The following is a 12,802-nucleotide window of genomic DNA, read 5'->3' as shown; positions in this document are numbered from 1 at the left end:
ATGCTTCTCATCATTACCCATCGCTATGAGTAACTGGAGATATTTCTCCTCCAAAGTATTGAACAAACTCTTGTCGTCGGTCATGTGGAAAGAAACTCCACTGTCAAGAAACCAACCACTTCCCACCATGGATGAAACCATGCATGCGAAGAGTGTGAAATCAAACTTAAACTATGAAGCAAGTGCCTCACCTTCAGATCTTTCCCCGGATCCCTTCTTGGATTTCCTCCGTGGACAATTTGCAGCATAATGGCCCACCTCATGACAATGAAAGCATCGCACTTTCGATTTGTCAACCTTCTTCCCATCATTGGAAGAACTGGATTCAGAAAGAGAAACCTTCTCCTTCCCCTTCTTCGCCTTACTCGCTAAGGCACAGTTCTCCTCATCATGCATGGATGAAGAACTGTCTCTGGTGCTCCGTCTGATCTCCTCCTGCATCAAATCCGACCATAGTCGTTCCCAATCTGGTAGTTTCTCCCTTCCATTCACCGAGTCCTGGTAGCTATGCCAACTCTTAGGAAGGCCAAGGAGTGCTAGACTCACCATATCCTCATCCGATGTCACGACCCCTACACTTGCAAGCTCATCCCTGCATGTGATGAGCTTGGTCAGATACATAGAGATCGTCTCATCCCTTTCACACTTGATCTTTCAAAGTTTGTCCTTCAGTGCCAGCTTCCTCTGATCACTGCTATTCTAATATAAATCTTTCAATGTTTTCCACATTGCATGTGGAGTCTCCTTCCCATGGAGGCTCGAGACAATGTGATCTCGCACTCCCTCCAAGAGAATTCTCCTAGCTCTAGCCACACACTTCCTCCATTCCACCTGCTCAGTCTTGTCAGTAGGCTTAGGGATTTCTTGATCAATGAAATCCTTAAGACCATTATCTTCCAAAACTGCCTCCATGCGATCCTTCCAAGCTATATAGTTTGAGCTGCCATCAAGGGCATACTCAAGCCTCAAACCATAGAACGCCATCGATGAAATAGATGTGATAAGAACTTGAGATCTATATCCCAAATAATAAACTTCGAATTTCTCCTACTAGTATACTATTCTTGCTTGATCACCTATGCTCTAATACCATGTAGAAATTTCACCTGTAGAACAAACCGATATATGCAATGTCCTAAAGCATAATACTTGTTCTACTTCTACAAAACATTAAGCGGAAGCATAATCGAATTCATGAGCAACATCAAGTAGAAACATGCATAATTGATCAAGAGAAATAATCGCACATAACACAAGATATATCTAGGAGAAAGCACCAGCATAAAACCCCAACCATGTATTATCAATCAAGTGAAAATCCTCTTCACAATACAAAAAGAATTACCTCTCAAGCTATTCAGTTCTCAATGAACTATGAAGATATGAAGATATGAAGATCATAGACTACCTAGGCCTCAATATATAGGCCACAAGTCCTTCAATCTCCTATAATACATATTTCTCTTAGAAATAGATCCTTCTCCATGCAAGGAATACTTACTAGAAATATCCAAGCATCTGATAGTCCACTGTCCCACATCTGATCTCAACTAGGTCTATGACAGAACTGACATGCAACAATTATCCATGAGTAAATCCTCAGTTATCTAAAGTAATAGTTGTCACATGCATGCAAGCATTAACAAACTATATTTCATTATTTTAACAACTTGTTAAAATAATCTAACTGGACTTGACTAGTTAGAACTAAGTCAACTAATTCTCTCATTATAGAACTGAATCTTATCTCCTTTAATTAAGGGATAAATTCTTAAATCAAGGGAGAAAATAATTGCATGATCTCACAAAGACTTCAAGTTTAATTTTCCATAATTAATTAACTCAACTGAATTAATTAATTAATATTTCCAACTGCTGTTAAGACTAAAATTAATTTTACTTCCTATAGATAAACTAGGGACTGCTATAAATAGGAAGGGACCCAGAAATGCTATTTTTAGAAATTTCTATTTTTAGAAGTTTCACCTCTCACCCAATGTGGCCAATGACATCACTGGCCAAACTGTTATTTTTAGACATGCTATTTTTAGCAAGTCTATTTTTAGCACATTCTAAATTCAACATTTCTTGTTGCACATTTTTAAACAGATTATAAGGTTCAAACCGAAGATTATAAGGTTCAAGGCCCTTTTGTTACGCTCATGATCTAATTCTATCAATTTTTTCATTTCATCTTTAATTGGTTTGATATCTAATTTACCTGTCATACTATTTAGGGTGAGGCGGCTATTAACTTTGTCTTCTAGTTCTTTAATCATGTCCTTCATTTTAATACTCTATAAAGTATCATCATCTCCTTGCTGGGATGTTTGGTTCATATCTTGGTTTTGTTTTTCTATAACCTGCAACCTAGTCTCCATTGCATCCATTTTATTCTCCAATAGTTCTATTTTATTTTCTATTTGTTTTTGGATCTTGTTTTCAAGATATGTGAATTTACTTTCCAGCATGGCTGCTAACTCTTTTTGTAGATTGGCTTCTCTTTCTTCTCTACGTTTCTCTAAAGACTCTATATACTCATAGAGGCTCTATAGAGTAACTGTGCTAGGTCTACCTTTGGTAATCTTTGGTAGTTGTGGTGAATTATTCATACTTGAAAATATATGAGCATATATGTATTAGAAAGATATAAGGAATGTGTGCACCTGATATCAGCAAGTCGGACCGCAGACCCACGTGCCTCGAATTGGATCAAACCGCAGCCCACAGAACGGATTAGATCTCTGATCTCTGGTTGACAGAAATTGATACCGAATATCTTCACTGAATTTGCAAAAAAGCCCTTAAATTTTTCTTCAAGGGGAGACGTGGATATTTTGACAAAAATTGAATGATCGTAATCTTCCTTGATCCTCGCAGTCAATCTTTGCCAAAGAGAATGGCTAGGGTTTACGCGACTTTGAAATCTTTCCAGAGAAATTGTGAACAACCAATAGTGGGCACTCTATTGACGCCTATTAATGATGAACAGTGCTACAACTTCGTTGAAAACTTGATGCTGCGTTGTTGAAAACTTGATGATTCTGCTGTGTTTGTTTGCACAGAAGTGAGTGTACGTGTGACCAACCAAATGGTAATCTTGCGTCGAAACAAAGTCAATTTGGCTCACCAACCCTAAAATTCTGGCTACAGAGAGCACGAGTCATCCCTGTGACTAAAATATCAGAATCTTGTTTTGGGTACACGGTGCGGTATAAAATCCAATTGAGTTTTAGTTGGAGCAAATAATTCCTCAGTTAGATTTCAGAAAATTCATAAAACTTTTACAGGAGATACAATGGGAACGACTTCTTTTTCAATTTTATCACTGCCAAAATCCTCTATGCCAGAGCCCTCAGATCAGTGCACGACCTTATTGAAAAAAATAAAAATATAGTTAATGTTAAAATTATTTAATTTGAAAAAAAAAAATATAACTAATGTTAACATTATTTAATTGTACAATAATGTGATTAAAAATAATATAAAAAATTAAATTTTTCATGAATCTAATCGATACTTAATATTAAAAAATATTTATTGTATTATTAATTTGTTTATGTAAAATATAATTAAAGATATTTTAATAATATAACGTTTAAATTATTTAATTTTACAATAATGTGATTAAAAATAATAATATAAAAAATTAAAATTTTCATAAATCAAATTGACATTTAATATATATATATATATATAGTAAATGGAACTTACATGAGTATTAATTTTTTTTTTTTTAAGAATGGTTTCTAAAATTTAGAAGTTTAAAAGGTTTAGTGTATAGAATAAATGGCTTTTTCAGGGAATTTTTTTGGTCTATTTTAATTAAAATTTACGAGAGATTTTTAGGAATTTGAGGGTTAATTTTAACCAAAATCTGTCAGAATTTTTAAAATTTGATTTTAAGTTATTTAATCTATCGAGTTCCAAAAAGATTTACCAGGTGCTAAATCCATTTATGCATTCGAAAATGTATTTTAAATAACAAAAAATCACAATCTTGCTTGAAATTGTATTGCCAAAAAAACTATTTCATTTATAAATTAGCCTACATTTAAAAAATGTTAAAATTCAAGCTATAAATATGCTCATTATTTATTGTTGTAATTCATTTTCAAATATTTAAAAAAATAAAAATAAAATAAAAAATAAAAAATTTATTATTTGAAATTATTGATTATATGTTATTTATAAAATTTAAATTATTAAATCATAAATAAAATTAATATTAATAATTTTCAAATTTTTTAATTTTTTTATAATATTTTATTTTTAAACAAATTGGCAAAAATTATAATTCCAAATGATGAATAATATATAAAGTTAGCAAGAGGGGTCATTTGGCCCTGACGAAAAAATACAATATCGATATAATATGCATGAGGATTGAGAAAAGCTACCAACAATCAAGTTGAATTATTAGCCTTGTGGCAATGACTACATCTCGCTATTTCAAAGAGAATTGCAAAAATGGTGGTATATGGAGACTCTATCATTATCATTCAACACGTAAGAAAACCTCAAGAGAATAAGAAGCATGCCCATTCCTCCATCTTGCAGAGAATAAGTCTACAATTGTCAAAATTTGAAAAGGTTGAGTTCTTCCATGACAAGCGTCATCTTATCTCTAATGCGGATGCGCTGGAAAACAAGGGAGTCTCTCTTGATCAAGGGATATTGGTCCTAGAAAACTCAAATTGCACATACAATCCTAGCTGGAAAATAGGGAGCCTCTCTCAATCAAGAGATATTGGTCCTAGACAACTCAAATGGCATATACAATCCTTTGCCATGAAAAGATATGGAATCCATTAGAGCAATAAACTTTGTTTTTTTTAAATAATGATATAAGGGCCATTAATTGATTGACGGAAAGCTGGAGTTCTGTTAGCCTCATTCTCCAATGATCCGGATTTAAATGGGAACACAACAAATTATAGAGATAGTCATAAATATAGATATGCAGCGGAAATAATACTTCATTTCATTACTGTAAAATACTAAAATATGCTTACAAAAAGAAATGGAAATAAACCAGTGAGGGCGATGGTAGCTTATCTCTGAGAAGAGATGTGGGGGCTACATGCCTCTGAACTATGTTACAATGAGGCTTGAAGGCCTATTTATTGTTGAAAAACAATGGAAAACCCTAAACATCCAAAAACCTAACCCTAAAAGATGAAACGCCAAACTGTGGGCCCCGTTTGGGTAAATTGGTACATCAACTTTCCAGGGTCGTAACTTTGGCATACGATCTCGGTTTGATGTGCACAATATCTTGTTAGACATACCTATCCGAGAACTACAAATTTGGGAAGAGAAACATCGGTCCATGGACCCATGTTGCTCCTAGATTTACCAAAAAGTGTCGTTTATGGCCTCAAAACGGCTCCGGAAGTTCACGACTCAAAAAACTACTAAAAATAGTAAATTGTGCTACAATTAAGGAAACTGAAAAGCTGAAAGAAACAATGGTGGGGGTCCAAGTGGAATTTACGGGTGGCCACCAATATCCACCTGGATCATTCATCCCCCATTAGGAAGAAATGGTCCCCATTGTGTTGAGTTCCTCCATGAGATGAGGAAACTTTTATTGAACCTGGTCCCTGGTGAGCCACTTGCCCTAGTGAAGGAGTTGGCCTGCTTTGAAAATTTGATACAGTTGGATATTCTATTGGCGAGTGTGCTTGATATATGTGTCCATGATCTGATCAGTTGCAACTTGTTCCATGCAATCTGGATTTAACTCTGTGGGTGTGAGTTGTTCTGCATTGTCGAATGTGTCTAGTAATGGTGGAAAGTATGGTCGAAGGCGGTCCACATTGAACACTGGTGCAGGCCAAGGAATGGTGGAATGCTGACCTCAAATGCATTGACTCCCACAGCCTTGGTAATGGTGTAAGGATCATATCGGAGTGGTCTGAGTTTCCGATAGGCTTCGGTAAGGCATTCCTTTTGCAAATACAACAAGACTTTGTCACCCACCTAAAACTTTTGTGGCACCCGATGTTGATCATGTTGTTGCTTGTACTTGGAATTTTATTTCTCCAGAATGTCGTGGACCTACTAGCGAATATGTTGGATGTGCTCAATGAATTTGTTTGCCTTATTTGTTTCACATTGGACATGAGCCGAATCTACGTGAGTAGCTGCAAATGGCATGGCCACATTAATGGGACATAGTGGCTGGAATCCCAAGCCCACCTGAAAAGGGTTGTGGTCAGTAGAGTCGTGGAGAGCCCGGTTGTAGCTGTGCTAAGCATAGGGGAGGCTCTCATCCCATGTGCGTGGAATCTTTGAGTTGTACATGTGTAGAATGTGTACGATCATCCTATTCACAACCTCTGTCTGGTCATTAGTTTGAGGATGGAAGGTTGTGGACTTAGTGAGTTTGGTGTCCAGCATCGACTAGAGGCTGGACGAAAATGTACTGAGGAACCTGATGTCCCGGTTTGAGATGATAGACTGTGGGATCCCAAAGTGTACCCACACTCATTCAAAGAAGAGTTTAGCAGTGGCTTCTACTATGATATTCTTCTTGCAGGCTGCCATAATGGCCATCTTCGAGACCTTGTCGACAACCACAAAAACACAGTCGTTTCCATGCTTAGTAGAAGGAAGGCCTGACATGTAATCCATGGAGATGGATTCCTAAGGTCGACTAGGGGTAGGCAACGGGGTATAGAGTCCTTGCTTCTTGATGGTCAGTTTGGCAATGGCACAGATAGTGCATGATCTGATGTACTTCCCGACATCCTATCGAAGATTCAACCAATAGAAATACTTCTGCAGTACTGCCACCATTTTCTCGACCTCGAAATGCCCAACATCTCAATTGTAGTGTGCTTCCCAAATCATCTTGGCACGTGCTCTTAAAGGAACATAAAGGTGACCCAGGTGGCATAACAGGGCATCATGGAGGTGAAAATCTGGAACATGCTGACCCTCCAAGAGTGTCTGGTATGCGTGGCCAAATTTTGGATCGCTTTTGTAAATAAGTGGCCAATCAGAAGTCTCGTGCCCACAAGAGTTGAGCACGGTGGTTAACGCCATGATTGGTGGTTGACTGAGACAATCTGCAACATTATTGGTGCTACCCTTCTTATACTTGATATTCAAATGGAACTGTTGCAGGTATGTGGACCACTTCTGATGGCGATCATTATGAAATTTCCCTTGGGTCTATATGAACTGTAGGGGTCGATGGTCTGTTTTGGATGACCATTTCCTTCCCCAAAATGTAATGCTTCCATTGTTGACAGGCCTACACAATGGAATACATCTCTTTTTCATAAGTGGGATACTTTCGGACTGTGTCTGAAAGTGTCTCACTGTGATATGCCACCTGGATGCCCATGTTGTTTAAGGACTACCCCAATAGTATAGTCAGAGGCATCTGTCTCGACCTCAAATGGTTGTTGCAAGTCTGGTAATGTGAGCACTGGTGCCGAGTAGAGGCAATCTTTCAACTCTATGAATGCCTTCTGTTGAGACTCAGACTAAGGGAATTTTGCTTTCGCTCCTCCCTTGGTGACTTGACTCAAGGGCCAAGTGATATGAGAAAATCCCAACACGAACCTGCGGTAGAAGTTAGCAAGACCTAGAAAGTTGTGGAGCTCTGTCAGAGTGGTTGGAGATGGCCAATTCCGAATGACTTGGATCTTGGCTGGATCCACATGCACCCCCCAGTCATCAATAATGTATCCTAGATACTGAACCTGGGTCATGCCTAAAGTGTATTTCTCCAAATTGGCACACAACTTGTGTTGCCGCAATGTTTGGAGAACTTGTCGGATGTGGTGGAGGTGCTCTTTCCAACTCTGGCTGAAGATCAGGATGTCATCCAAGTATACTACTACAATTGAGTTGGTGAATGGCCACAAGATGTCATCCATTAGCCTCATGAAGAGTGCAGGAGCATTTGTCAATCTGAAAGGCATAACCAACCATTCGAAAAGGCCCTCCTTGGCTTTGAAGGAAGTTTTCCACACATCGGAGGGTTCGATTGGTACCTGATGATATCCTGACTTCAAATCGATCTCACTGAAATATTTTGCCCCCTTCATTTGGTCCAGGAGGTCATCAATCCATGGGATCGAGTACCTATTACGGACAGTGATCTTGTTCAGCGCTCGATAGTCAATACAGAGTCTCCAAGTCCCATCCTTCTTTTGTACCAACATGATTGGGCCCCCACAAGGCGATGAGCTCGAACGGATGTGACCTTTTTGTAACTACTCTTGGATCTTCCTCTTGATTTCATTGTTCTCCAGAACGAAGCACCGATAGATTGGTCAATTGGGCAGTGGTGCACCTGGGGTCAGATCGATGGAGTGCTTGACTTGACAGTGCATAGGAACCCTTGCGGGGGATGTGAAGATGTTCTCGTACTCCTCCATGACCTTGTCCATCTGTATTTGTCGTGCAGAGGGGCCCTGTCTGGAGGTCGTGGACACCGTCTTCTTCTTTCCTTGAGGGCGTAACAAATTTCCCAGTTTTGGAAATGAGCTTACTGCGTTGTTTTGCAATAACCAAAGAGATGGCGGTAGACGGTGCTACCTCCAGTATCCTGTACAACTTATTTCCCAAAGTAACAATAACAACATGGGGCCTTGATTCATACATAGCATGTCGCTTCCACAAGTATGGTTGTCCTAATAATACATCACAAACATCAAGGGGAGTAACGTCACACAATACCTCATCCATGAAGGGCTTGATGTTGTATGGAAGGCGACACTACTGGCTTATGCGAAGATCCCGTCCTTGGTGAAGCCATCCAATGGTGTATGGTTGTGGATTTGTTGTGGTCAGTAAGCCCATCCGCTTCACGACCTCTGCTGAAATGAGGTTCTTTTGGCTCCCACTGTCAACAATGAACTGTAGCGAGGAGCCCTTTACCCACATCTCGGAGTGGAAGAGACGCTCCTCCTCCTCTGGATCTTCGAGTTCCTCCTTTTGGATCTTCGTGGTGGAAACGGTGGCATTGGGCTCCACATCGATAATCTACTTCCCTTTTTTATTCCCCTTATCAGGTTCTGACTCAGAATCAGAACATGCATCTAATTCTAAAACCCTTAGCTTGGCCACCAATGACTGCTTGGCCCAACACTCACTTTTGTTGTGAGTGGAACTCTTATGGAACTCACACCACTTTCCTGTGTCCTTTTTCGGCTTCGCGATGTTGTTCTTTGCTTGCAGTTTTTGGCGAGTTGTCTTGGGCCGCCTCTCCTTGGCTTTGTCCTTTGTTTTATGGTTTGGGGGTATCTTTCCCTTGCTTCGGATTCGCAGATCCAAAGTCTTGCTTCTTCTGTTTAAACTTTTGCTCGACCTTGATGGCATATCGGTATGCCATGCCGAGCGAGGAGATGTTCAGGAATTCTATTTCTTCCTGGATGTACTTATGCAGGCAGTTGTGGTATTTGAGTACCGAATGCTGTTCTGAATCCTTGATACCCAACTTTGTGCGAAGGGTATGGAAAATATTGGTAAACTCCAGCATGTCTTGATCCCTTCCCTGCCGTAGCGTGGTCCACTTTATGTATTGATCCTCATAGCTTCTAACATGGTAGTACTGCTCCTTGATGGCAGTCCGGAATGAATTCCAAGTGGGTGCGGCTAAAAATAGTGAACCCATACTTTCATCCTTCTGCTCGTAGTATGTTTCCCACCAATCCTTTACGTGAGGGACTGCTTTGAGAAGAGCTAAAATAATCTTTTCCCAACTCGAAAAATCATGAACAGAAAAATACCCTTCTAGTAGACTTAACCATTTATCTATGGCATCTGCATCTATCTGACCCTCAAAGATGGGGATTTCAAAATTAACTTGTACCTTAAATGGTGTGGCATTTCCAGAGTAGCTGTTGGAAGCCGATGCATCGGCTCTGGGTAGCCGTTGAAGGATCTGGGCAAAGTTGTCCATCATCGCATTCCTTTGCCGCTCGAGGGCTTCTTTGAGCAAGATTTTGATAGGATCTCCTGCTCGCTCGTCTTTCTTTTCATCCACTGTGGGAGTCCGTCAGGATTTGTGAGGTTGGTCTTGCAAAGGTTCGACCAATTCAAACCCTAACTCCTTATATCCCGACCTCGTTGGGGACATGCAAAGAAAAACAGAGAAAAAGTAGAGCGCTCTGATATCACTGATCTGGATTTAAATGGAAACGCAACAAATTATAGAGATAATCATAAATACAGATATGCAGCGGAAATAATACTTCATTTCATTACTGTAAAATATTGAAATATGCTTACAAACAGAAATGGGAATAAACCAGTGAAGGTGATGGTAGTTTATCTTTGAGAAGAGATGTGGTAGCTACATGCCTCTGAATTGTCTTACAATGAGGCTCGAAGGCCTATTTATTATTGAGAAACAATGGAAAACCCCAAACATCCAAAAACCTAACCCTAGAAGATGAAACGCCAAACTATGGGCTCTATTTGGGTAAATTGGTACATCAACTTCCCGGATTTGTAATTTTGGCATACGATCTCTGTTTTACGCGCAAAATATCTCGTTAGAAAGATCTATCCGAGAACTACAACTTTGGGAGGAGATCTAATTAAAATCTATCGCAGTTTTCCCAAAAAAACGTCGTTTAGGGCCTCAAAACGGCTCCAGAAGTTCAAGACCCGAAAAACTATAAAAATAGTAAACTGTGCTACAATTAAAGAAACTGAAAAATTGAAAGAAACAATGGGGGTCCAAGTGGACTTGACGGGTGGCCACCAATATCCACCTGGATCATCCAATTTGTGTTCATGTATGTTCTTTATCTCTTTGTCGAGATCTGAATCATGGTGCCCAACTAGCTTTCCGATGTGCGGCCATGCATTAGAAGGGACAAAGGGATCTATTCCCAATCCTCCATTAAATATGGCAAGATGTGAACGTTAGTTAAGATGGATTTCTAGGAGATTTGAGCATGCTTCAGGTACATATCCGTTTTAGAGATAGATGTAATTTGAAAAGAAATAAATGAAGCATTCTAATGTTTTCCCTTGCAGCTGTGCAGAGTTGTTATTTTCATTAAATCTACATAGCACACTAATGACAAGGAGGCAACTGATTTAGGCTTTAAGAATATCTCATCCGACATTGTTTCATCACTAGTCTTCCTAGGATATCTCAAAATATAGGTAGGGTGTATTGTGGAACTGAATTCATCATGGAACATTCTGGTGGCTCCGAGAAGGATGACTTTGGAAACCATTTGGACCATCTCATGACATCTACAAAATACATCCTAACTTTTCTTACCAAGTAGGACAGGATGGTAACCTCTAGTGTGTAGGCTCAATTAGTCCTCTTGACTCACAAAATTGGTCTTTTGCAAACGAAGGTAGAAAGGTTGCATTTGAACTCCAACCCCATGGAGCGCTGCTTGGAAAATTTAGAAGCTTCACAAGGGATTGGTGCAATTGGAATTGGACAGGCTATGAATGAGGGAGTGAATTTGATGGTGTCTCTCGCTGAAGAGGGAGAGGTGCATCAAAATGTTGCTGAGGTGGCGGAGAAGGCTTGGTCATTAGTTATTGGCAAGCTAGTTAAACCCTCTGTTTATTTAGTTATGTAGGAGTATTTTGGCTAATATATAGGCTCTGTCACATTAATAGTCTATTAAGTACCCATAGTAGAGGAAATAATTAACAAAAAAATCATGCTTGGAGTAGCTCTCAAGCATAAATAGCCCTGCCCAAGATTGAACCACGAAAGTTGAAAAGATCAAACCTCCTCACGTAACTATAGACATCCTTTTCACTAAAAATTACACACAATGTACCATCTATCATTTAAAAAAAAATGAACCTTACATATTATTTTTACATGTAACATTGGTCCTTTCAAAATCCAGTTGGTGGTGTACACCATCTGGGCAGTGTTTCCACTGTTGCATTATTTCTTACCGAGACCGCCCTATCACCTCTCTCATAAAGATACATGAAATATTTTTACAGGTAGCATCGGTCCTTTCAAAATCCAGTCAGTGTTGTAGGCCATTTGGTCCAGTGTTTCCACGTTTGCATTATTCCTTACCAAGACCATCCTATCGTCTCTCTCATAAATATACATGAATGGGTGTTTCATTCTCCCAATTCCAAAATCTCGAGCTCTCAGTAGAATTCTACGCTTTTTATCCATTCTCAGAATCAACTTAGCAACTGCTTTCTTTCGCGCAGAAGAGAAAATATTATGGGATCGATGGCCTCGTGCGCCCGGGCAAAGGCAGCGAGTCCCCATGCCGTCAGGGTCGTCCACCTAAACAACCAGGTGGACAAGTTTTCGGCGCCCGTTACCATCAAGCGAGTGCTGCAGGACCATCCCCTCCATTTCATCTGTAACTCGCGGGATCTGTACCCCGTCAGTCGGCCATTGCAGCCCGAGGAGAAGCTATGCCTGGGTGAGCTCTACTTTCTCCTGCCGCTCTCGGCATCGAGTCGGCCGATAATTTGGAAGCCTTGGGGGCGATGATCTACGCCGCCAGCAGAAAAGAGGCATCCAAGGCAGCGCAGCGGCGGAGTAGCGCGGTTTCGACTTGCGATCTGCCAGGCGAAGGCCGCAGTTCGATGTATAAGAGGTTGGTGCAGAGGATCGATGATCCGGAGGTGAAGATGGCGTTTGAGGAGTACTTGATCTTCAAAAGCAAGGCGTGGAGTCCACGTCTCCTGACCATACATGAGACCTCTTGTTTTCCCGGTTAAGCCCAATTTTCAGCTTTTCTGTCCGTGTTCAAATCTCTGGAGGTTTCATTCGCTTATATGTTTTCTGGTGTAAAAAAATATAAATATAAGTAATATA

Source organism: Pinus tabuliformis, chromosome J, assembly GCF_031772625.1.
Source record: "Pinus tabuliformis cultivar Carrire ecotype Pingquan chromosome J, CPIR1, whole genome shotgun sequence".
Taxonomy (NCBI): Eukaryota; Viridiplantae; Streptophyta; class Pinopsida; order Pinales; family Pinaceae; genus Pinus; species Pinus tabuliformis.
Note: the sequence above shows the minus strand (reverse complement) of the source record.